Genomic DNA, 27328 nt, shown 5'->3' with positions numbered 1-27328 from the left:
GTGAAAGGTTCATCGAACGATTTTCAATTTCTCTACCGTTGTAAATGTGCGATTTGTCTTATTTCATTATGATGGTAATTTCTGCCTGTGTAGGAGGGAGTCAGCGAAATGTTTTCCCAGTCTGAGGAGAAAGTTCGTAATTGAAATTTCACAGAAAGATCTCGGTGCAACAAAAACAGCCCTTATTTGAATTATTGCCACCCCAACTCGTGCGTAATATCCGTGACACTCTCTCCCTTATTTCGCAGTAATACGGAACAAGTTGCCGTTCTTTGAAATTTTTCCATGTCCTCCATCAATTCTATCTCGTAAGGATCCCATAAGGCCCGCTTATACTCTAGAAAAGGGCCGACGAGCGTAGTCTAGGCATTCTCTTTAGTAGATTTGTTGCATGCTCTAAGTGTTTTGCCAACAAGACGCAGTCTTTAGTTCGCCTTGCCGACAACATTTTCTGTATAACATTTCCAGTTTATACTGTTCGATACTCCGAGGCTAGATCCCAGCTGCATCGAAGGTTTTTATATTTTGAGGTTTATAGTGTAACTGAAATTTGACGGAGTATTTGTAGTACTCAAGAGCAGAAACTCCCACCTTTTACTACTCAGGGTAAATTATCACTTTTGCAGCATATAGATATTTTGTCTAAATCATTTTCCAATTGGTTCTGATCTTCTGATGTCTCTATTAGACGGTGAACAACAGCATCATCTGCGAACAGTCCAACAGGATTGCTTACATTATCTCCGAAATTGTTATGTAAGTTACGAGCAATAGAGGGCCTATAATAATTTCTTACGGTATGACAGATATGGCTTCTGATTAACACTATGACATTCCGTTTGTTAGTGCGACACCCCATAGGCACACAGTTTGAGTAGAAGCCACTAGTGAGGAATTTATAAATTTTGTGTGATATTGTGTATTAGATGTAGTCTTTAATATGACTGTCGTAATCAACTGAATGTAAAATATGTAGAATACCTGTGGAATATCTTATTGCAAGGTAAATAATACCACACTCAATGCCATATTCTGTTTAAGGTGTGAAAGTCGTGTCAGCAATTCGACTTAGGTGTCCAATAAAGGTATAGTAAACAATAGACTAATCCATTATCGCACTTTACTTTGTTAGCAAGACGTCACGAAAATGACGCTTCGGCAGCTGGCCGTTTATTTTGAGAGCATCATTGTTTGATGGAGATAATTTCTGCCTAACAGCAATTATTGCATTTCAATTATAACCCGGTCGAGAGCTAGGGGGGCTTAAGTATTGAGAGAAGTCGGCTAAAACGGCAGCGAAAATTGCAGACTTTGAGAGAATGTTGCGAACTTACTTATCGGAGGAAAGGCATTTCGAGACAGCGAGGCCCGTGCTTCTCATTAGGCCGGTAGCCGGTTTCATTACACAGCACAAAATCCGAATTGAGGTTTTAATTGGTTTTCGGCGGGGAGACTGGCAGGAGGGACCCGTGTAACGCCACCTTTAATTAAGCTCTCAGGTGTTTGCTATCGATTGCGTGCAAGCGGACATGCGACCGCCCAATCAATGAGCGAAAAGTTTTTCCGCATTTGACTTCCGAGAGGATATCAAATTTTACACATTTTGCTGTCGCCGGGTAAACGTATCACACCGTCTTATTCAATTTGGTTTTTATCTCCCGCCACCGGGGTTCATTTGTCAGTGTGTATAGTGCTTTCACACTTTCACGCATTAGAACATATTCTCAGCTCAGACATAATGAGGAATCTCACACAGAACGACCTTCTCTATGCCAACTTCCATGGATTTCGAAACACAGATCATGTGTATCCCACTCTCACCTATCTCGCATGACGGCCTGAAAGCCATGGATCATGGCAGACATATGCAGTACTTCTCGATTACCGAAATGCATTTAAATCAGCACCACACCTACGCTTATAATAAAAAATACGATCATATGGGATATCAGACACACCTAAGCTTATAATCAAAAATACTATCATATGGGATATCAGAAAAAATGTGTGAGTGGACTGAGGATTTCTTGGTAGGGAGGACGCAACATGTTACCTTGGATAGAGAATCGTCGACAGATGTAGAGGTAACTTTGGTTGTTCCCTAGGGAAGTTTGTTGGTAACCTTGTTGTTCATGTTGTACATTAATGATCTTGCGAAAAATGTTAATAATAACTTCAGACTTTTCGCAGATGGAGCAGTTATCTACAATGAAGTACAGTGTGAATGAAACTGTACAAATATTCACTCAGACATTGATATGATTTCAAAATGGCGCAGTCGTAGGCACTTGGCTTTAAATGTTCATAAATGTAAAACTGTGCACTTCGCGAAATGAAAAAACCTAGTAACCTAAGAATATAATATCAGTGAATTATAGTTGGAGTCTGTAAACTTAAACAAACACTTCGGTGTAACACTTAGTAGGGACATGAAGTGGAACGATCACGTAGGTTCAGTCGTGGGTGGAGCAGGTAGCAGACTTCGATTGATTGGTAGAATAGTAGGGAAATATAATCAGGCATCAAAGGTCAACTGCTGTTTGTATGTGAGAAATCGGTTGGAAACTTTCCTCATGACAGCACTTTGTAGGCGTCGCCATCGGCGCCAACCTTGTGTGAATACTCTGAAAAGCTGATCATTTGCTTAGCACAGCATCTTCTTCCTGTCGGTTAAATTTCGCGTCTGTAGCACGTCATCTTCGTGGTGTAGCAATTTTAATGGCCAGTAGTGTATTAGTCCATCTCCTTCCCTTTCTCTGTCCATCCCCTCGTTGCCCTCTGTTCATGTCTTTCTCCCTCTTGTCTCACCGCATTATCACCTCCCCCCCAACAGGAAGTTACTGGTTCTTAGACGCCCCCCCCCCCTCCCTAAGCATTTCATCAAGTTACCTTCCATTAGGAATATGGAATCTAGATTTGCTTAACAAAACCTGAAAGGAAAGGACGACTTGCTGTGGTCCATTACCATTTCTTAAAAGATAGTTAATAATATGAGAACAAGTTACGCTGAAATCAATCCAGGGGGTTTAGAGAGAGCTTTTTAACAACAGTTTGCCCACGTAAGCACCATGCCGATTGGCAGTAACCATCGGACGAGCAGCACAGGGATAAGAGTATTAAACATTCTTCCGCATCGTTATAAGACACATCCGTGGACTAATTCATACTATTACGTAAAATGAAGATGGAGAAAGGATGGAAAAGGAACTATTGATGTCAGCTATATCGTGATTTCATGCTGAATCAGCGGCGACGAATAAAAATGAGAGTGGGACCGGGACTCGAACCTGGGATTTCCTGCTTACTGTGGAAATGAAGTCGCGTGCTTCTTGACAGAGCGTAGTGGAATGATGCGGGAGACTCGCAGAGCCTTACGACGCAAGGTCCTAATGGAGGTGGTTTGCCGTTCCGTTTCTCCGACCGTAACGAAGATGAATAATATGACAATACCCGGTCATCTCGGGACTGGTGAAAATCCCTGACTCCGCCAGGAATCGAAGCCGGGACCCCTTGCTTGGGAAGCGAGAACGCTACCGCGAGACCACGAGCGGCGGACCTAATTAATATGCAGTTGCTTGCCATCTGGAGGCAGCGTTTATCGCAAATGCACGGAGTATCTCCGCACACTCCTCGTCCTGCCTACATTCCTACCTAGAGCCATCTGACCATGTCCTGTATGCTCGCTAATTTTAGATTCCCGCTGAAGGTCGAACGATATTGTCCATCGAGAGTGAAGATTGTGGATTCATTGTCCATTGAGTCGAATCAATTATATAAATGCGCAATGTCTATTCTTTGTCCGAAAAGCATTCATGTAATTAATCCTTACTACTTCGCAGCGTTTTTTGCTGTTCTCTTTGAAAAACTGTTCCATTTTAAATGCCTTTCACTTAAGCTTCGCCGGCCGGGGTGGCCGAACGATTCTAGGCGCTACAGTCTGGAAGGGCGCGACCGCTACGGACGCACGTTCGAATCCTGCCTCGGACGTGGATGTATGTGACGTCTTTAGGTTAGTTAGGTTTAAGTAATTCTAAGTTCTAGGGGACTGATGACCTTGGCAGTTAAGCCCCATAGTGCTCAGAGCCATTTGGACCATTTGAACTTAAGCTTCGCCAAGTCTTTAACTACTCTACTGCTCCTCAATTTCTCTAATTTGCTTTTTGAAAAAAAAATTGTACCGGTTCCTCAAGTATTATACATTGAGTTTATAGCTCTCGACGGATCTCAATAATTTTACAGAAAGTGCCGAAAATTTTGGACACGTAACGTAGACCAAAAATTCCGGTGGGATCACTGGATGACTTAAAACACATCTGGTAAATATGGATCTGTTTGACCAATTATGTTCGTCTGTTATCAATATTTCATTACCCGAACTCAGCAAAATAGGGATTTTCTGAGCAAATAATATTGTGCTTTGAACGCGCTCGCCCTGTTTCGCACGTACACGCCGGTGAATACGCCAGTGATGATATGTCACGCGGCCTTTGTGCACGAGAATTCTTTTGTGCGGTGGTGACGATAAAAATACTCCAGCTCTGTGTTTTATGCAAACATTTGCCCATTATGTGCGCGTCTAGCGTTCGCAGCTGCTTTGGCCGGTCGACAGCACCGCAACGATATTTGAAATAATGAATGACGAGCAGGTTTCATATTTCACACAGCAACAACGTGTGTGATTTTCGGACCCGAAATAACATAGTGACAGCGGTAATTTGCGGTAGGAACAATTAGCTCTGATAATGTATGCGCGTGTCTGTGCCACTGGAACTAACATCGCATCGCTGTTTCCTCGCCTTTTTTTATTTTGCGTGATTGAGGAACAAAGTAAATGTGTTTTAACTGTGGATGAAAACGCGAAATCACTAGCCGACTTTTGTATTGTCCCCAGATTTTCTGCTTTAACATATTGGCAGTTTCAAGCACGCACAAAATCCGTGAGCCACGTGTACGCATTTCACAGCAAACCGATTTCTGTATATCGGATGACGGTAGTCACTGACACTATTACGACAGCAAAGCGCAACTTAACACTGTAAAGTCTCTCGTATGCGTTTATTCTCTTAACGTAAATGTCCATGAAATCGGCACCATGAACCATAGCAACAGTCTCCACTTCCGTTAGTAGAAACTGCACAGAAAGCTGATGACATGCTGCTTATTAGTTCCAGTTTTTTTAATAAAAATTATTCTTGTCAAAGAACTGAGTTTAGTGTGTTAAGTATTGTAAATGATTTTGTGTGAAGTTAGCAAGTAGTGACGAGAAAAACACCGTAACAAATCTTGTAAATCAGGGGCGTAATGTGTTGAAGCCTGCACTCCTCCTTTTTCTATCTCCTCTTCACATTTCTCTTCTTCTTCGTCAACTAGAGCCTCTTATTCTTCCCTTTTTGCGTCATCTTCCAGCCCCTTCGGTTCCTCTTTCTATTTGCTTTCCGTCTTCCTCTTTCTTTTCTTACGTTAACCCTTCCCCCTATCCTGCTATTCCTAAACTTCTACTTCCTCCTACTGCTTATGTTCCCTTGCATTTTTCCTCTTCTTTTTTCTATTCCCAGGAGCTGTAGTGGCATTATGGGTAGAACGCTGGCTCAACGTCCTGCAGTTCCCCATTATTACGTTAGTTAGTTTCATGTTCCGTGAATCATTTGCACGGTATATCGTAATGAATTGGAACGACTTTACATTCGCATTGCCCATTAACTTGTAAATATGGCTACATGCTAAACATGTATAATTTTTGAGTATACACAAATGTGAGATAGTAATTGCTACCCAACTACCTTGTACACATTACAGTAATAGAAATTCTTCTACGGAATAGAAGGAGTGAGACAATCAGCTTCGCCGTTTCGGAGATGTTCAACGACGCCGAGTCATACCAATATGCCCTTTTTCTAAGTCGCTTATGTTAGTGCCACACGTGTTTTCGATAGAAGGATTCCCAATTAGTCTCTTGTTCTGGTTGTTTAGTTTCCTTATCATGCCACGTTCCCTCATTAAACCTCGCGGTCGTTAATGATAACAAAGTGACAATAAAGTTAAGCATCGTGAGTCTACAGTGTCGTTCATCTCGTCTTACACTGCTTCGTACTTGTAAATATTTTACGGTTGAGGGTAATTTCAGTAAATGGTTACCATAATTGAACATGAACGTTTCTTTTTGCCTGTTAAGTTCAATATATTACTTTTAATTTCTGGGGCACTTCGTTGCCACTACCTGCTGGCACGGCAGCGCAGCGTCTTCGGTCAGGACACTGTAATTGAAAAAGAACTTAGTGAAGTTCTCATCGATTGAATCTGAAAGTGTAGTGTGGCATCCGCACAAAGCCACTGACACAAAAACGCCGAAGCAACACACAGCTTAGCCAGACCCGGATCGAGTCCCCATGAGAGATTAATGACAGCTGGCTTGATACACCGGCACATCAGTGTGATATTAGCTAGTTTTCCTCGTTCATTTAGACATATTCTGGGCTCGTCCGCAGTCTTCACCTAATAAAATCCACCAACAGTTAAAATATGTTAACAATATGTAAAGCCTATGCGCTGAATTCGTGTTTCTGACGTTAATACACAGTTCAAAAAAGTTGACTTTGCGTGTCTGCAATAAATGCAGGCTGAGTACATTACCAAACTTTGCCTTTGACTTCCACAAACGAAGTAAACAATAATATATCATTGTATTCTTGATCATTTATAAAAAAAAAAACTGAAATGTTCGATACAAGGTGGAAACATTCATCCTGTCATCCTGGATGTTTTTCACGGGACTTTTAGAGCTTCAACAACGTGTATGCCCCCCGTGAGCATTTATCACTATCTGACACCTACGTGGCATGCTCCTTATAAGTCTGCGAACGTAGCCCTGTATATTCTCCTCCGTTCTTCAATGAGAGCCCTTGAGAGCTCTTGGAGAGTATCACACATGCTCAATGCGGTCGGGACACATCACTGGCCATTCTTTTACTTCAATATCCAGGCTTCACAAGACATCCCTGGCGCCGCCCACGGCGCTAGCCCTGCCATTGTCGTACCTGAAAATGAATTCAAGGCCACCACCAAATTCAGCAGCCAACATATGGTCGAAGAGCATACATTCAATTAACTGTGTGGCAGTAAGACGACCATACACTACAAGATACGTGTGGCAAGAAACATTGATGCCTCTCCACACTATCACAGAACCTTGGCTGAATCTATTTCCTGGAGAATATGTCGTAGGTACCTTTGACCACAGTGTCTCCAGACACGAACACGATCATACTTTGTGTAAGAGGAAATCTGGATGACTAACCATCGACAAATTTGTCAGTTCACATGGGAATGGCAGAACTGAAGGCGAATTCCGATATGGTGTCTTCTCAAGTCTGGTACTTGAACAGGACGTCTCGGTTGTAAGGACCTTTCTCGTAACCTCTTCCTTACTGTCTGATCTGTGGCGCTTCTGAGGTCGTCTTGCAGTGCTCTGGCGGTCGTCATACGACGCCGCAACGCAGAGGTGGCCAGATATCTGTCTCCAAGTGGAGTTCTAGTGTATCGACGATCTTGCCCAACTCTCCTTTTGTGCTGACCTGTCACCCTGTAGCGTGTCCACAATCTGTGGATGACAGATGGTGCAACACTATATCCTTCTTGAATAAACAGCCTTGCATATGCTTGGCTGGATACAACGACCACAAATGACCACTGCCTTCTTTGTGCCTCAATAAAAAACACTTGAACGGGTACTCACTTCCTTCTGAGGAGTCGCCTGATGTTGTAATACATAACACACCTAGTAGATTGCGAATGAATATAGTTGTTCCATACTTTTAAAGTGAGGGTCTCAAGCTAAGCATTAAGACCAAAACTGCCGGCTGTATCAAAATATATTTAACATGTCAGACGTTGACACACATGTTCCCCTAATTCTTTCGAGCAGAGTACTTTTACAAATGCAGTAATTTAAAAGCTACTTGTGCTTGATTGTAATTAATAAAAGGCTGAAATGTAACAATAGTAAAGATATTTGTAGTAGAAGAGGGTGTGCAAAATTTTTTTCGACAAATACCTTCCAACTGTAAACCACCTACCAGTGAGAACTATTTGCTGTTCTTTGCTGATTTGTTATTGACAATAATGAAGACGCAACCAAGCATTCGCCCCCTCTCCCTCCAGTCCCCCCCCCTTCTTTTGACCTCGTGCAAAGATATTGTCCACAGGGCGGCAAAGTTTTCTCAGGGATGTACCGTAGTCTCCCTGGATCCAGGCTTTCCGCTCACTGGGACATAACTCAGCCGGCGGACCAGGGACAGCTAAGCAGACCAGCACTGTCTTTGCTGAAAGTTAAATTGCGATTGCCCGCTGGCCTGATATAGCGAGCCGCGACCCGGTATTCCAACTTCTCCGCCTTTCTCTACAGATAAATTCCATTGAGGAACGGATATTAACTGCTGCGAAAGAAGATAGCGCCGAGTCGTGGCCCGGCCGGGGCCTTCACTTCCGACCCGACTGCGGAGGGAAATTCCGCTGCGGTCGGCCTGTTCGGTTGGCCCTCCTGCAGCCGCTATCGGCAGTCACTCGACAGAAAAGAAAAAAAAAAAAAGACTACAGAGCACTATCGAATGTTCGGCTGTTTCTCAGCCTTTCCCCTTAGTGTTACACACACCTGTTGTAGACATTTTGTGTCACAGGATGGCCGCAACCCTGCGTCAGTGAGTGTTGTTATTTGGCATCTTGCGAACATCAGTTTTTCACGCACACCGCTTTCGTATTTACATACGATGGAGTATCGTAATGTTCTAATTATCACCATCAAAACTTATTTGCTGTTAATACTGTTAATTCCTCTCTATGTAATCACCATGCAAATTTATACCTTTTTCCCAACATTCCTTGACCTTCCGTTTATATTCAGTACAGGAGTCTGTAAATTTTGGCTTAAGACACTCGTCCATTTAATTAATGACGTCATCTTCCTTGTCAAATTGGCGACAGATTCTTCATTTCCGGGAACAAGAAAAGTTACTTGGCGAGAGACAAGGAGAATAGGGCGGATGCTGCAAGATCTCAGAGCCACATGCTCTCGTTTTGTTAATAACAACGAGATGAATGAACCAGGGTCACCTTCAAGAAGAACGCGTCTGGAGAGCATAGCGCGGTGTTTCTTAATCAGTATACGAAGGCACACGATGCCCAAGTATTACGGGAATCAGTGATAGCGAGTAACGGACTAATGAGTAGATGACGCTATGTCAGCGGTGACCAATAAGCTGTGAATTTGGTTCGGAAAGGAAGCGTGCTGAGGTAGCCATAGAGGATAGCCGAGGCGGTTAAGGCGACCGCTCACGTAAATTGGGAAAGGAGGGTTCGAGTATGGGTCAGCCACAAATATTGGTCTTTTAGCAATCACACTTTTCAATGCCCGCATTCGGCTAATGTCATTAAAACCTTTGACATTTCTTAATAGAGTTTCGCATAACTTGTCGAAAAGATAACTGTTGTATCTGAAAGCGTTGTTTTGACCCTTGTGAAGGTAATCTGTGAGTATTACTCCACGACAGTCCTAAAAAACTGAATGCATGGCTTTCCCAGCTGACTTATGCAACTGTCTTGAGGTTTGGATTTTTGTGGTAAGGTTCTGTGGGAACAAATTGCTGAGGTTATCGGTCCCTAGGTTTACACACTGATTAAACTGACTTACGCTAGGGACAACACACACACACCCATGCCCGAGGGAGCACTTGAACCTACGACGGGGGAAGCTCCGCGAACCGTGAAAAGGCGCCTCAGACAGCATGGCTACCCCGCGCAGCTCTGGCTCGTCTGCCAGGGATGTGTGACCATTCCGAAACCCCTTTCCACCTCACAATAGTGTCATTAGATGGGCAATCATGTCCATAAACAGCCGACATCTCATCACGGATTTCTAGAGCACTGTAACCTTTCAAATTCAAAAAAATTGTGACACTATGAGCCTCAGTTTCCTTTTTTTATTTTTTTTGGTCTTACGCCTCCTTAACTTCTGATACTGCCTGTAAACAAAGAAATAAGTAAAGGACCAAATTAATTGTAATTTTCAACATGAAGCACTGAGTGACCAATGATAACACCGGCAGCATAATAATTTCCGGGTGATAAATAGAAATTAACGATACCACCCGCCCGGCCTCACGGCGTACTCCATCCAGAATAAGTAAATAAAGATGAGATAGCACTGCAATAGGAATTTAACAAAGCGCTTTGACCTAAGTGGAAAACAACAAGCCTGGAGTAGACAACATTCTATTGTAATTATTATTTACGAAAACTAAGCGTGACAAAACTAATCTCCGTACATCCTTCTTCTAGTGGATACTGGGACAACAGTTATTATTGTATCTATTTGTAGGCATTATAAAACGATCAGCGGTGTGGCCGAGCGGTTCTGGGCGCTACAGTGTGGAACCGCGCGACCGCTACGGTCGTAGGTTCGAATCCTGCCTCGCGCATGGATGTGTGTGAAATCCTTAGGTTAGTTAGGTTTAAGTAGTTCTAAGTTCTAGGGGACTGATGACCTCAGAAGTTAAGTCCCAGAGCGGTCAGAGCCATTTTTGAACTCATCCGCAACCGATTTCAGTGTTACACTAGCCTACAACATCTTCCGGCCCATACAAGTGAATGAATGTACAGTAAAGTGTATGTACTGTCGGCATACACACCATAGGCGATAAGAAACCTCAGTTTAGCGGACACAGATGCTTTGAACCTTCTGCAGAAATAGCATAAGCACCGAAACATCCAACGTGTGAATGAAACCAGCCAATAGAGATCATGCTATTACCATTACTACGCGTAAGATGACGGAACTACTCTACTCACTATGCAAGGTGGAGAAATACCATCAGATATTCTGATGAATGTAATACTTCCAGTTACGAAAATGACAGGTGTTTAAACTTGCGAATGTTATTGAAACGTTAGTTTAGTAAGTCATGGTTACTAAATATTGGGACGAATTATTTACAGAAGAACGGAAAAAAATGGTAAAAGTCTACATCGGAGAAGAGTAGTTTGGGTTCTGGAGAAATGTGGGAACACGTGATGCAGTACTGACTCTAAAACATTCTTAGATGGTAGACTGAAGAAAGGCAAACCTACGTTTATAGCATTTGAAGTTTTAGACAGAGATTTCTAGAACGTTGACTGAAATACAGTTACTGAAGTTCTGGAGGTAACCGGGGTAAAATACGGAGTGTGTATCTTTATGTTCAGCTTGCACAAAGAGTAGACGTCAGTTAGGACTTAAATGGGGACAGTACTGCGGAGAGAATGCGGCAGAGCTGTAGCCAACCCTCATGTTATTCAACCCCTTAATAAAGCAATTATTGAAGGAAACTAAAGAGAGTTTGAAATTAAAATTCAGGGATAAGGGTTAGCCGGAATGAGATTGGCAATAAACATAAAATCAGAACTGAGGAACATGGAATAGATGAGGCTGAGGAACCTGCTACCATGGAAGGAAAACAAAATGTGAAGGTCAAAGCAAGGATAGAGTAAAAAGCAGGAAAGACAGGTTAAGATAGCATCCCTGTCAGAAAGAAGATTACGGGTTTTAAACATAGACCTTAACTTGGGGGCCCGCATCTCGTGGTCGTGCGGTAGCGTTCTCGCTTCCCACGCCCGGATTCCCGGGTTCGATTCCCGGCGGAGTCAGGGATTTTCTCTGCCTCGTGATGGCTGGGTGTTGTGTGATGTCCTTAGGTTAGTTAGGTTTAAGTAGTTCTAAGTTCTAGGGGACTGATGACCATAGACGTTTGAGTGGTGGTGTTGCAGAAGGAATGTTGAAGTTCAGATGGGCTGCTATATAAATGTGAGAAGGTTCACCACAGACTCGGCGAGGAAAGGAAAGTATGGAAGACACTGGCTAGGGGCAGGATGATAGAACATCTGTTAAGATATTAGAGAAACATCTATTAAGACATTCGGGATTAAGTTTTTTGCACTAGAGGGAGATATGTAGAAGGTAGCAATTGTAGGAGAAGACAGAGATGAAACACACCCAACAAATAATGTAAGACGTACGCTGTGTCAGCGTACAACATACCTAGGCCAGGGGCTGCTCAAAAACTCAGTCCCAACAAGGAAACAGCAACTGTCAGGGAAGGCACTAATTTTTATAGCAGTTCCCAAGGCCTTTCCTACAGACAGCTGTGAGCGTCTTATAAGCGCCCTCTGACACTGTTCTCTAATCTGTTCAGCGGCCAATTTCTGGATGGTCATAACAGCGGCCGACCAATGTGGCCGAGCCGTTCTAGGCGCTTCAGTCTGAAACCGCGCGACCACTACAGTCGCAGCTTCGAATCCTGCCTCGGGCATGGATGTGTGTGATGTCCTTAGGTTAGTTAGGTTTAAGTAGTTCTAAGTTCTAGGGGACTGATGACCTCAGATGTAAGTCCCATAGTGCTCAGAGCCACTTCGTCATAACAGCCAGCTACCTCCTGTGAAGGTACCACTGCAATCCTTGTGACTTTGTAACCAAGACCCTTTCTAATGGTCACAGCCTTGGTGGTAGCCACCAATAATTTCAGTTTGAAAAGAGTTACGTTTAAATTAACCATACCTACAGTTACTCCTGTAAAATGAGATTAGCGTCTCTCTCTCGTCTGTGGTATATATAGAAAACAGCGAGGCAATATTTTTAATTTTCATTTATTACTTAGTACAAATCTGGCCTCATAATTCGGTCCTTAAAGCTAGCGTGTATGTACTGGCGCATGAATGCACAAAAATGGTTCAAAAGGCTCCGAGCACTATGGGACTTAACAGCTGAGGTCATCAGTCCCCTAGAACTTAGAACTACTTAAAACAGAATTAGAATGTCTTTGGCAAACCGAAAAGTTTTTATTTCTTGTCCATGGATTTTAATTCCTACTACAAATTTTTCTTTTGTTTCCTTCACTTCTTGCTCAGTATACAGATTGAGTAACGTCGGGGATAGGCTACAACCCTGTGTCACTCGCTTCCCAACCACGTCTTTCCATTCATGCCCCTCGAGTCTTGTAGTGGTTGGACGGTACCAGACTGAAGCGCCTAGAACCGCTCGGCCACTGCGACCGGCGCCAATGCACATTTATGTGTGTGTCCGTGGGTGGGTGGGTGTGCGTATGTGTGTGGGAGAGAGGGAGAGGGAGAGAGAGAGCGGCTGTATACAAAGAGGATAAGAGTCTGACAGTCATAATTAGAAAACAGTGATTGACAGTTCCATTATCGATATTGTGCCACATTACACTGAAATCGTGCAGCAACAAAGCCGTTTGGTTGGTACATTTCTATAACGCCGATAGTGGAACGTATTGGATACTGAATATCTCAAAAACATTCACAACAGGCGCATATAAGTGATGGAAGATAACGTTACAATGATCACGTATCTGATAATAATTTCATAAGAAGCATTCTTACATCATAGACGCTGAACACATGAACCAAGTCTGATGAAATATCTCATGGATATTTACGTGAAGCGATGTCGGTATGTGTAATGGAGACCACTGCGATGCAGAGTGGGAAACGAAAAAGTAGGCACTTTAAAAAACCGAAATTCTGAACTAGAAGAATTAGAAACTCATTTCTATAATTTCAAATAAAATATTATATAGAAAGAAGGAGACATGTTTGGTGTGGCCGTACGTTTATCTGAAGCACTTTAAAATGTTCCCATTAACAGGGTTCATACGCTTTATAAGTAAGAATTATGCTTCACAGAAGCGTGATATGTATCTGATGTTGACAAATGAGTGTACAACTCTCCTAAAATACGTACGGCATAGATGACACTGGGGCTGTGGTCTCCGAACTAATCCGTAAAGAACTGAAAATAAATAATTAAAATAAAAACAAAGCGAATCGTGGAACACCTAATTCCAAAACAAATACTTTTTGAGTAAAATTCCCCATCAAGAGTCGTGGAGAAAAATGCTTCCTTGCACGGAAAGCCTATTTAATTAGCATATACAACAGTCTGTGGTTATCTGTGCTTTCAAAAGGCCAGTTTCACAATATCAATACATATCTCTAGCAAATACCACACAATGAATTTCACTGTTAGCTTACATGGAATTCACTCCATTTAATAAACGTTAATGAAATGTAGCTCACGCAAGGAATTCGAAAAATTATATCACGTTTAAACCACAAGTGCTTTCATGTGAGATCCCCTATAATTCAGTATACACAAACTATTAAAAGAATTCTGTCCTCCTGCGTGGCCGCTACGGTCGCAGGTTCGAATCCTGCCTCGGGCATGGATGTGTGTGATGTCCTTAGGTTAGTTAGGTTTAAGTAGTTCTAAGTTCTAGGGGACTGATGACCTTAGAAGTTAAGTCCCATCGTGCTCAGAGCCATTTGACCCAATTCTGTCCTCCCTGTTGTCAGTGAGTCCCTGCGTACGTGCGACATTCGTGCTGTGGTAACTATAGAGTAGATACAGTTTGATCACCAGGAGTAGTGTTTTCAGCCGCCTCACTCATTTCCCTTTCTGCAGCTATAAAAAAGCCAGTTTGATGATTATATAACTGCTACGTGTGGAACTGAAGCAACCGCGTTGTTAAAATCAGCCTGTAAGCCTTGAAAAGTGACCTATAACCACTAAACGGGTCTAAAATGTTCTAGTAAAGAAAGATAACGACTCTACGTACCCTCTTTTTCCTGTTGCATTAAATCTCTTTCACCCATCAGTAACTCTCACGTCACGTCAAAACAACCATGGATGTGAGATTGCTTCATTTCTTAATATTCATTTAAAGAGAAAAAAGGAGAAAGGAGATCTCCAATATCTTAATTTGTATAAAAACATTTGACATGCTGTGTTAAGTTAAAAATGAAGTGAACAGATAGAAAATGAAATAAAGAAATACGTCAAAGAACATGTACGAGAGAATCTAGCCGGACGGTGGCACGGATTAATGGAATTTCTGCTGCAGCACCAACGAATAGTTAATTCAACCTTGAAAATAACAGTCAATGGGAAAAGAATTGGGACAAACAGATACCAGAATATTCAAAGTTGGGATTACTGAAAGTTGAAAAGATTAGCACAAGACCTCTGTCTTGTGCTATGATATGAAAAGCTGGAGGACACCATCAGACTAGCCTAAAGACAATTCTATATCGATGAAATCTACACGGGCTCTCAGCCGAGCCGTATCGTGTTGTCACAACGTTTCAACAATTTTCTTAGTCCTCATCTTCAGAGGAAGTGAACATTGCCTCAAGATGGCGAGCAGAAAGAGAATATTCAGTCAACGAAATTCGACGAAAAAGCCTGCATTCCCATATAGCTATGATATGTTTAATGTTTCGTGTTTCTAGTATGTTCGATTCATTTAGGGCTTCGACTCTCTTTCGAAATGTACAGTTCACGATTATAACCCCTCCAGTTTGCAAATCGTCTCGAATTTTAACAAAAAAAAAAAAAAAAAAAATTCTAAATGTAAATTTACGATGTTTACAAAATTTTGGCAACGAATGTTTGCATTTCCTGTGGTTAAAAATAAAAAAAATACCTTTTTGATTTTGTACTGTCAAGTTATTGATGTAGAGCGCCATTGCGGGTATCTCCCGCCCTCTTAGGTGGCAAACATTTCAATGGCAGAAGGAAGGTAAACATCATAAATCCATACTCACAATTATTTTTACGTTAAAATTTATACTAGATATCATTCCCGCAAAAGTAACAGTGGTCTCAACATTGTTTACTGTTGAATGGAAAACAGATGCAAATGTAAGCCGAAAACCCGAATTTTAGTGCTTGAATATGGATTTTAGGTCCAAATCGCGTCGTAAATAAATAACATCTAGTGGTTGGTTACGTACATCTACTGTTACACACCTTAACCCAAGGTTTGCTGTCACGTTACGTACATAGACAAAACCGTCAATCAGTAACGTAAACGCGTTTCGTTCTCCGTCGTGCGTAAAGAGAACATTATGAAACGGTGGGCATCCCACGACATTAACTTTCTCATTGATCTGTTTGGTAACAAAGGATAGATAAACTCGAATCACTTATCACTGTTTTCCGTGCGATTTTAGCCCAGTACCCCAGGGAAAAAGAATAATAGAATATAATTTGTCAATAACTGCCGTCGGATGTTAACTGGAATTTGTCTCCTTGTAGAAAGAGTGCATTAGTAAATGACGCGGGCAAAATACTACCGTCTCCCTGTTGTGAAGGAATTCCAGTTATTCAACTCATATATCAGAACAGTTATTAAGGACATGCTCCCATAATATAGTGCAGCGAGGGTTTACGTTCTGTAGAGAACTTTAAACGTGAACATTTGTGTTCGGCTTTAACGTAACTGTTATTGATAGTGGGTCGGGTGAGTGATTCAGATTCGCATCGAGTGTGGTGTCGTGGATACAAGTTTCTTATCTAGTGCTTAGCTAATTAATAGAGTGACGGATTCGTCGATACCATGTTAATCTGCAGTCAGTTTCTGAGAACTTCACTGGAGGTTTAGTACGAGAGACATACTAACCTAGAAGTGCATATCCGTTGCCATCCTCAGCTTTACTTCCAGTTATATACTTCAAGAGGCCATACGTGTGATACATCGTTAGTACGTCATTAAACCACAAGAACTGAATCATAGTACGAAGAAATAACGCAAATACATGCACGATCTTCGAACTGGAGGCCTTTGATACTAGGACAAAATGTACGTACTTAACATTTACAGTAAAGAACAAGCTACAGTGCCAGGCATTGTGCGGAATGTTTGATATCTGCCAGACAAAGTGAATGGCCTTGTGGCTTGCTTATTCTCACAGCGAAGGCAGGCCGCTTGGGAGACTGCAGTCACTTTAAGCAGATGATGATGATTTTTGGTTTGTGGGGCGCTCAACTGTGTTGTAATCAGCGCCCGTACGAAGTCCCAATTGTTACACACTCCAATTTTTTTCACAGTCCAATCTAGACACTGTCAAAAATGATGCTGATGATGATGACATGATGAGGACAACACATACACCCAGTCCCCGGGCAGAGAAAATCCCCAACCCGGCCGGGAATCGAACCCGGGACCCCGTGATCATATCTGAATCACTGGGTATCAACGGAGTGCGACGAATGAATACGTCTTCACATGCAGCATTCATAAAAATTAGGTTTAGGTTTCCTATTCTGACTTTTGCAAATATGCATCAATTTCAAACCAAAAGTTTACTAATAACAGTTACATCATAGATTATGCTCTGATTTCTTTTTAAACAACAAATTAAAGCAATATATCTGTAATGCATAAAGTACTTAAAATCTAATTGCAAAATACATACGCTTATCATTTCAATACACTTAATTTTCTGCAAGACATATTTTAGCTCTTAAAACATGTGCATATGCGTAATGAATAAATATTTCACATATTTAGTAATTTTTCCACCGTTTAAATACCTATTTACAGTCAGCAGGGGGAAAAATCCTTAATTACGTAAAAAGATATACCGATTTTGCAGTTTGTACACTGAAAGCTGCGGAACTTCCCTTTAACGAAAACATAATTAAGGGTTATATACAGTCACCAAAGGTATAATTTTACCAAGCGCGAATAAAATTGTAAAACTAAACTCTAATCACAAAGCTTGATAATACACAATGGTCTTCGTTTGTTTGCCTAGAGAAAGTTAAGCTGTACTTAGTTACTTCGATAAACAGAACTTAGATATTTCTGTTAATGTTCGATAGGAACTAAATGTTTATCTATTTGAATTTTTAATTCATTTCTTCAAGCAGATTTTCGCAAACTTCATATTTTCGCAGTATGAAAATATGATTAGCTGTGACAGTGGTTTTTATATTTTGCGATAAGTTGCCCATTGTGTCTTTGGAGAATTCATGTTCTGTTGTTTGAGCTCAGTTTTCACTGTTTCAGCTAGCTCTATTTTCGACCACGAATCGAACTGTTCAAACAGTTTATGGCAGAGTTCGGGAAATCTCCGGTTCTGTTCGATCTTTCCATCGGCCCACCGTCTAGTGACTTTTGTTGGAAATTTATGCTCGACCTGCCTTAGCGTTTGTATGGCGCTGTTGATTTTAATAATAAAAGTAACGATGAAACACGGACAAAATATCTACTGGGGTATATGGCATATGTAACAGCGGCAACTCATCAATAAACAAGAGTTTGTAATAAAGTTACTCGTCCCGCGATCTAGTGACGTCTAAAGGCACTATCTCCAAGACACGTATTGCCACTGTAATTTATTTTCGCGATATAAATTACAGACAGTTTATCGACAGGTATTTCGTTTCTTAGGCATTTAAATTTTGATTAATTTTCTTGATTGTTTCATCTGAACGTAGAAATTTGAAGTAAATCGGCCAAGAACTTTGAAGTAAATTGATCAAGTACTTCTCGATATGTTTGGTAACAACGTTTCTCTTTTGTATACTTATATATTGTGTATATTAAAAATATGTAGCTATGTCCGCCCAAACGTTTATCAGTGGAACGTATAGAAATCTGAAATAAATCAGGCAAGAGCTTTTAGAGATTTTTTAGGAAAAACCTTTCTCTTTTATATTTTACACGCGTATTACGAAATCTTACGTAAACAGTGACCTTCCTCTTGTCTTGAGGGATAAGTGTAGACAGTTACCAGTTACCTTCCTCTTGTCTCGAAGAAAAAGCGTGCAAAAATTCATCAAGATTTGTAGATTTCTATCAATTACAAACAAATGGACACTCTTTTTTATATTTCTAAGATGAGGCGCGGCAAACCTACGTTTCTAGCATTTGTAGACTAAGAGAAGGCTTTTGACAATGTTGACTGGAATGCTCTCTTTCAAATTCTGAATGTAGCTGGGGTCAAATACAGGGAGCGATGGGCCATATACAACCTGTACAGAAACCAGATGGCAGTTACAAGACTCGAGGGGCATGAAAGGGAAGACGTGGTTGGGAAGGGAGTGAGACAGGGTTGTAGCCTCTCCCCGATGTTACTCAATCTGTATACTGAGCAAGCAGTAAAAGAAACAAAAGAAAAATTCGGAGTAGGAATTAAAATCCGTGGAGAAGAAATAAAAACTTTGCGGTTTGCCGATGACATTGTAATTCCCTCAGAGACGGCAAAGGAGCTGGAAGAGCAGTTGAACGGAATGGACAGTTTCTTGAAAGGCGGATATAAGATGAACATCAACAAAAGCAAAACGAAGATAATGGAATGTAGTCGAATTAAATCAGGTGATGCTGATGAAATTAGATTAGGAAATGAGACACTTAAAGTAGTAGATGAGTTCTGCTATTTGGGGAGCAAAATAACTGATGATGGTCGAAGTAGAGAGAATATAAAATTTGGACTGGCAATGGCAAGGAAAGCGTTTCTGATGAAGAGAATTTTGTTAACTTCGAATGTAGATTTAAGTGTCAGAAAGTCATTTCTGAAAGTATTTGTATGGAGTGTAGCCAAGTATGGAACTGAAACATGAACTATAACTAGTTTCGACAAGAAGAGAATTGAAGCTTTCGAAATGTGGTGCTACAGAAGAATGCTAAAGATTCTATGGGTATATCACGTAACTAATGAGGAGGAACTGAATAGAATTGGGAAGAAGAAGAGTTCGTGACACACTTTGAAGAAGGGATCAGTTGGTAGGACACGTTCAGAGGCATAAAGGGATCACCAACTTAGTGTTGGAGGGCAGCGTGGAGGGTAAAAATCGTAGAGGGAGACCAAGAGATGAACACACTAAGCAGATTTGGAAGGATGTAGGTTGAAGTAGTTACTTGGAGATGTTGAAGCTTGTGCAGGATAGAGTAGCATGGGCGGCTGCCTAAAACCAGCGCTAGCTGGTAACCAACAAGTCTCTAACAGCACAAAGGTCGTGTCTCAACGTTTCCATTCTATAAACAGATCACTATCAAATGCGTCATTCACTCAGTGTCAGGCTATAGAGTAAACAAAGAAATTGTGTGAACTTGCACTGTATCACCTCTCCTCTCTTTGCCGGGCAAATTCTATTAGGAACCAACGCCCGTCTATGTCAATGTAACAGTAGTTTTATCGGCAGCTCAACTAATGATGCATGTCTCCTCTTCGGGAAAAGGGGTGGTTTTTTGTCAAAAATAGAAATTGGTTTGAACATCAAGTTTATTACTACGCTTAGTCGTATTGAAGATGGTAGTTATTGTGCCCTTGCATTACTTTGACTTATGGCTAAATGGTCTAGAAAGGTACGATGCATCCTTGCAACTTTCTTGTAAGCACTTTTATAGAGTATGAAACAAACAGAAATAACCCGAGCTGCAGATTTGCGGTCTGCCTCTTACACGCTCAGACACAAACCAAAATTAATAGTAGCTAATTTTCTATGCTTGTGATACCAGAGATAAACCCGTTTTTTTCCATCTGGAAGAGCGTTAAAACTGATATGCGACACTGTTAAAGCAGTGGTACTGTGGCGGCAGATTTGTCCCAGCTGTTTAAGAGCACGCCCACACAATACCCGATGACCAGCAGTTTCAGTAAGAGAAGCTACGTTCCTGTTCGGATAACTGCTCATCTCACTTTCATTCACGAAGGACTCGGTTATTCCAGTACAAATTGCTCGTTTGTTATGCATTAAAATCCTCATCCATTTAGGTGTAACAGAGTTATGCAAATGTCCTTGTTACAGAGGTCGTACGGTGTTTCGCCGCAGTTAGCTACACCCGTGTCTCCCTGCCTAATGAATGAAAGCACACAGCGTTCCAGTCTAGGGACGGCCGGTGTATTTTGTGGACTGGCGAACTATACGATCTTTCTCCTCCTGTAATGGAAATCATTCTCGAGGGTTATACCCTCACCTAATATGGTCAGCTGAAAATAGATGGGTGCCATCTGACGGGAATTGAGAGCCATTAAATGGCAAGAGAAAATATTAAAATGAATCGAATACCTTTTTATTTCTCATTCCTGTTGCCGAGAATCTATGTTGAACTGACATGCTGTGATGTATCTTATTTAGATTGCGTTTGTATCTTATTCAGATCGAGTACTTTGTGATATTTTTATCTCTCATCGTTCGCGCAAGAATCCAGCTCGGGCCTTTCAAAACGCTCTGTCACTTTTCTGCATTCTACTCGCTGAAATAAGAAAATATGAAAGGGATACTCAAGTATCATAGAACCCCATTTTTTCTCGCAATTCTTCGGCTGGCTCATTAAGAAGGAAAAGGTACGGGTGCTATATTTTGTACTTACGTAATAATTTAAGTAATAAATTAACATAATTTGACTCGAGTACGCAATTTAAACGAACCGCAGTTATGATATTTAAATGAAATAATTAAATAAATGGTCTTTATAGATGAAAGAAGTGTTAGTAGTATAATATTTGATGCATTTACGTGTGTATCTGATTGGTCTGATGGTTGTCTCGGCATACGACCATTTTTACTATGGCTAATTTAGCAGCTTGTAATTTCTCGATAGTTTGCAAAGATTAAATTTTTCCTTGAAATAATGAGAAAATCAATTTGCTTTTCTCCGCATACCTCCAGACAGAACAGGCAAACATATTACTATATGTAATGAGAAAATCAGTTTGCTTTTCTCCGCATACCTCCAGACAGAACAGGTAAACATATTACTAAAGTTTTGCTTGACTCTGCACGACATGTTAAAACTGGCGACCGTTCGAGGGCGCAGTACTGTAACGCACGTCCACTGACAGGATATATTTTAATTATATACCATTTGATGTACTATAGCTCGTGCAATACTTCGTGTTCCATGAAATGTGTACTGTCTGAATCTGAAGGGAGAAAGAAAAGAGAGAAATCAAAACACAAAATAAAACTAGCAAAATGATGAGAGAAGACGAACTGTTATCGCTGGATCAGTAAACACAAGTCACGATTTATGCATTTTCATACTGCCTTTCTTGTATCAAATACCCGATCTGAGTAGCTGAGAATTCAGCGTAGCAGTTCCATGATTCATAGCAGTTGTACGCAATATTTTTGACATCGGTAAAGGAAAAGAGTGAAATCTTCATGTCTGTACAACAGTTACGTAGGCATTGTTAGAATGTTTCTTCGTGTAGTGATATTCTGATGCAACCACCATTAGTTCTAACAATCGATAACCATTAGATACTATTTATTCGATTTCCTATTAAGTCTGATGTATCCATTCTATTGTAAGCCACTTTTACATTATAAAGAAAGAATTAAATCTGTTTTATCATTAATATAGCTCCACTGTTGTTTCATTTCAGTTTTTCTAACGTACAGTCTTTGCATTTGGTGGCCGGAGGCTCACAACGTTAGTTACGTTAAGAAGCTCCAAGAATAACAATAATACAGAAAAGACCAAACAAACGTCAATGCACTGCGATCGAATTAACTTAATAAAAGCGTTCCATATCGTCTACTTAACAGGTCTTCAAAGGCCTGTTTTACGTTGCTCACTGTTATGAATGCTCTTAAATATGGGGAAGGATAATAAATTGTGTTATTTTACGAGAGAACCACGAAGTGGAAACTAGAGACAAACCTTAAGTTGTAAGAACTTTGTTGAGAGCGGTAGCTAACGTAGAAGAGACAAAACGAAGAAATTTAAATGCCGTATATCGAGTGTAGAACATGAATCCGCAATTGGAAGTTACTGAAAAGAAAAAGAAAAGTCTATCGGAATATTTGTTTAAATTCAGATGTAGGAATTTGTTTCGATTCCATGTTTGATAAGGTAACTGTTACGAAATAAACATTCGTATACATGAATGAGAGATTTATATCACAGGTGATCACGGAAATTTTGTAAATCATATATTACTTCAGAGTACCTACGTTTTCTTTGGTCTAAAAAAATCTTTACCTGCTCTGTTGCTTTGGTATAACTTCTTCAGAATACAGCTTTTCTTTACTAAAGCGCGACAGCAGAATGAGCCATAAGCCGGTGTTCAGAGGTTGGTGAGAGTAGATAACGTACGAGAATAATCTCATGTGATGCCACCTCGAGCCTGCTTTTTGGACGAACAGACAAATAAAATGAAGTATAAATAGCGACTAAACTGGTATAGGTGATGCTACATTCTCCTGGACAAACGTATACGCTCTCAAACCAGATCGGATGACACTGGTTTATATAATCGTCAACAGCAGCTCAATATTTTATTGAACTTTAAACTTTCATTCATTTCTTGTGATTTAATACTGCATTTTCAAGGTACCAATATTCTGTCGGGCCTGGTGGTCTAGAGGTAAAGCATGTGCCTGGACACCAAGAGGTCACGCTATCAAACCCGGTCGGACCACGAAAACTCTCAGTCTGCCTTTAATCTAACTTTCTCTTCTCACAAATGTCAGGGATCGCTGGGAAAGACACGTGGTTCAAATTAAACGTTACACTGTAGGCCTCCATTCCCCACTTGAACAACCGGGATAGGTTGTTGAAGTGGCATCCATTTGAAAAGTTGGCACTCGGCTTTTGAGACATACGAATTTATAATTATATTAGTGTTAGCAATGAAAAGAAAATAATCATGGTGGCAAAGTGTACTACTAACACTCGTTCCGTACACGTATACACTGTCCAGTCATATTAATACACTACTGGTCATAAAAGTTGCTACATCACAAAGATGACGTGCTACAGACGCGAAATTTAACCGAGAGGAAGAAGATGCTGTGATATGCAAATGATTAGCTTTTCAGAGCATTCCCACAGGTTTGGCGCCGGTGGTGACGCCTACAACGTGCTGACATGAGAAAAGTTTCCAACCGATTTCTCATACACAAACAGCAGTTGACCGGCGTTGCCTGGTGAAACGTTGTCGTGATGCCTCGTGTAAGGAGGAGAAATCCGTACCATCACGTTTCCGACTTTGATAAAGGTCGGATTGTAGCCCATCCCGATTGCGGTTTATCGTATCGCGACACTGCTGCTCGCGTTGGTCGAGATCCAATGACTGTTAGCAGAATATGGAATCCGTGGGTTTAGGAGGGTAATACGGAACGCCGTGCTGGATCAACGACCTCGTATCATTAGTAGTCGAGATGACAGGCATCTTATCCGCATAGCTGCAACGGATCATGCAGCCACGTCTCGGTCCCTGAGTCAACAGATGGGGACGTTTGCAAGACAACAACCATCTGCACGAAAAGTTCGACGACGTTTGTAGCAGCATGGACTGTCAGCTCGGAGACCATGGCTCGGTTCCCCTGACGCTGCTTCACAGACAGGAGCGCCTGCGATGGTGTACTCAACGACGAACCTGGGTGCACGAATGGCAAAACGTCATTTTTTTCGGATCAATCCAGGTTCTGTTTACAGCATCATGATGGTCGCATCTGTGTTTGACGGCATCGCGGTAAATGCACATTTGAAGCGTGTATTCGTTGGTTACACGTCTCGGTCACCTCTTGTTCACATTGGCGGCACTTTGAACAGTGGTCGTTGCATTTCAGATGTGTTACAACCCGTGGCTCTACCCGTCATTCGATTCGTCCGAAACCCTACATTTCAGCAGGATAATGCACGACCGCATGTTGCAGGTCCTGTACGGGCCTTTATGGATACAGAAAATGTTCGACTGCTGCCCTGGCCAGCACATTCTGCAGATCTCTCACCAATTGAAAACGTCTGGTCAATGGTGGCCGAGCAACTGGCTCGTCACAATACGCCAGTCACTACTCTTGATGAACTGTGGTATCGTGTTGAATCACATGTCAGTTCTAGTATAATACATTTGTCCAATGAATACCTGTTTATCATCTGAATTTCTTCTTGTTGTAGCAATTTTGATGGCCATTAGCGTATGATCAGCTGTCAAAACCCTGAATAACCACCTATTTCAGCGCAACGTGGACCACTCCGAGACTTGCAGCAGAGTGTTAATGAGGCTGTGAAAGTTATCGACAGGAATGTGGAGGCACTGCGACATCAGTGCCGTGGTTTCTGTGCTACGTTTCTCGGTTGAGTAACCAAGGCACGAACAGACCGATAGAGGTGGCCGCACAAACACTCGATTGGATTTAAATCCGGGGAGGTTGGTGACCGGGAAAGAACGGTGAACTATAATGGTTCAAATGTCTCTGAGCACTATGGGACTCAACTGCTGAGGTCATTAGTCCCCTAGAACTTAGAACTAGTTAAACCTAACTAACCTAAGGACATAACACACATCCATGCCCCAGGCAGGATTCGAACCTGCGGCCGTAGCGGTCTTGCGGTTCCAAACTGCAGCACCTTTAACCACACGGCCACTTCGGCCGATAACGGTGAACTCATCGTGGTGAATGTCGAACCAGGCATGTACACTGCAAGCTGTGTGACAAGTTGCATTGTCCAGCTGGCAGCTGCCATCGTGCCGAGGAAGAATTAACTGCAAGTTCGGTGGTATCCCCAAGGATGGATGCATACGTATGTTGATCCATTGTGCCTTCCAGAACTATGTAATCACCCAGAGAATGCCACGAAAAGCCTTCCTCAAACCATAACACTCCATCATACAGGCTGGACCCTTCGTATGACTGTTGTAGGGTGTCACACCGATGGAGCATAAGAGGTGCTTCACCTGAAAAGGCCACCTGTTCGCACTTAGTGGACGTCAGGTTGCGGTATTGGTGTGCTTTTGTAGCCTGTGAACAGCGCTCAGCCTGAGTGCATGAGCGAGGCGCCTTCTGCGGATTCCCATATGCAGCCACGTTCGCTGGATGGTCGGCTAGGAGACACTTTTGGTATTCTCTTGGCTCATCTGGGCGGTCAGTTGCTCAACAAATGCGCGCCTATTCGGCCGTACACGTCTGCGCAGCCGTCGGTCACCCCTATTATCTGTAGCTCGTGGGGCACCAGATTTGCCATCGAGCCGGTTTTGGATAGCGCCATGTTGCCGTGCGCTGTACGGTTTAACCACGGGATACACAAACAGTTTACAAACTTTGCCGTTTTTTGGCCCGAAACCCAGTGAATAAGACCGCTTGGGCGTCAGGCAAGTCGCTCCGTTTCCGCATTAAGACAACGACTGCACTGTTTTCCACGCCAATTAGACTCACCTTATATGCCCTCAATTGTTAGTGCTGCCCCCTGGCGTTTGCGAGTGGTTATTTCGCGTTGACCTCGAACCTAAGCAATGTTCATATTTAATATGACTGGACCGTGTGTTAAACCTTTCAGACACACCGGCTGCAACTGTGTACATTAAATTTTACTGTCTCTTAGTTGCAACAGAAATATTTTTTTCCTGTGGAAACCTCATGTACACATTTGTGAATATTCACTCTTTTTATCACAAACATGCGCTACCAAGTGTTGAGCTTTACTGTAAAAGCACCAACAAGTCAATGCAGCAGTGCACAGCAGCCTGTGGCCGACAGAATACAGAAAAGCGTTTAGTTAGTTACATTCCACTGTAAAAATAAGTATTATTATTGTTATTTTGCATGGAGTTATTCAATGATCCGTTTATTTTTTAAAACAGCTAATATTTCAGATGTAGTTCTTTCAGTCAATAAAAATAAGCTAAGTGTTGAAAGCATATTTTCAAAAACGGGTACATATTTTTATACAAATCTGGTATCTAAATTAATTTAAAAAATCAGCTAAGAGCACTTACAGTATAAAGAAAAGTTTTCCTTCCTCCTCAAAAACTTCAAGTCTGAAAGGGCTTAGAAAGTTAACGACTTGTTCACAATTCCACTCAATTATCGGTAGGAGTATAATATTTAGGAGATATGGTCCTGATCATTCTGTAGAAATAAATAAAATGTTTATTTTACGCGTTTCATGAACGTCTTCAGTGGCCTGTATTAGATGTTTGTTCCATGCATGTAGCAGTGCGTTCTATAATGATGTTTCCTAGATGAAAGCGAAACGGATGTGGCACAAAACAAACTGTCTTTCATTTAGTCGCATAGCTGGGCCACGTCCCCAAGGATATAGAAGCAACTAATGAACAACGGAAAAAACAGAATGTGTAAACATTTGCAAGCAGAAACAAAGTGATACAAGGTAGCTACGTGTCTTGATTATGGACTGCCAAAGTAGCCAGGAGTTGTTATGTATGCATGTAATAACGCGTAAAGGCGGAAAATATATAGCTAAGTTACTTATGTCAACCACACATGAACATTGGCTGATCACAAGGTAATCAAGCGGCAACGCGATTTTACCACAGTACCCTCTCCACAGTTTTATGACTTTGAAACCCGGCGTATGAGACGTTTGATACGTGGCACTATGAGGAACACAGCTAATGACATCACTCGTTGCAGCGTTGAGAAAGTAATTGGATTGGTGTCACAGTAACGAGTCATGCTCGGCGCGAAATCGGACATCTGCGTGGTGAACGGCACCTGTGAGGGTTCTGCGATCGCCGTGTCCTG

This window comes from Schistocerca piceifrons, chromosome 5 (assembly GCF_021461385.2).
Source record: "Schistocerca piceifrons isolate TAMUIC-IGC-003096 chromosome 5, iqSchPice1.1, whole genome shotgun sequence".
NCBI lineage: Eukaryota > Metazoa > Arthropoda > Insecta > Orthoptera > Acrididae > Schistocerca > Schistocerca piceifrons.
Note: the sequence above shows the minus strand (reverse complement) of the source record.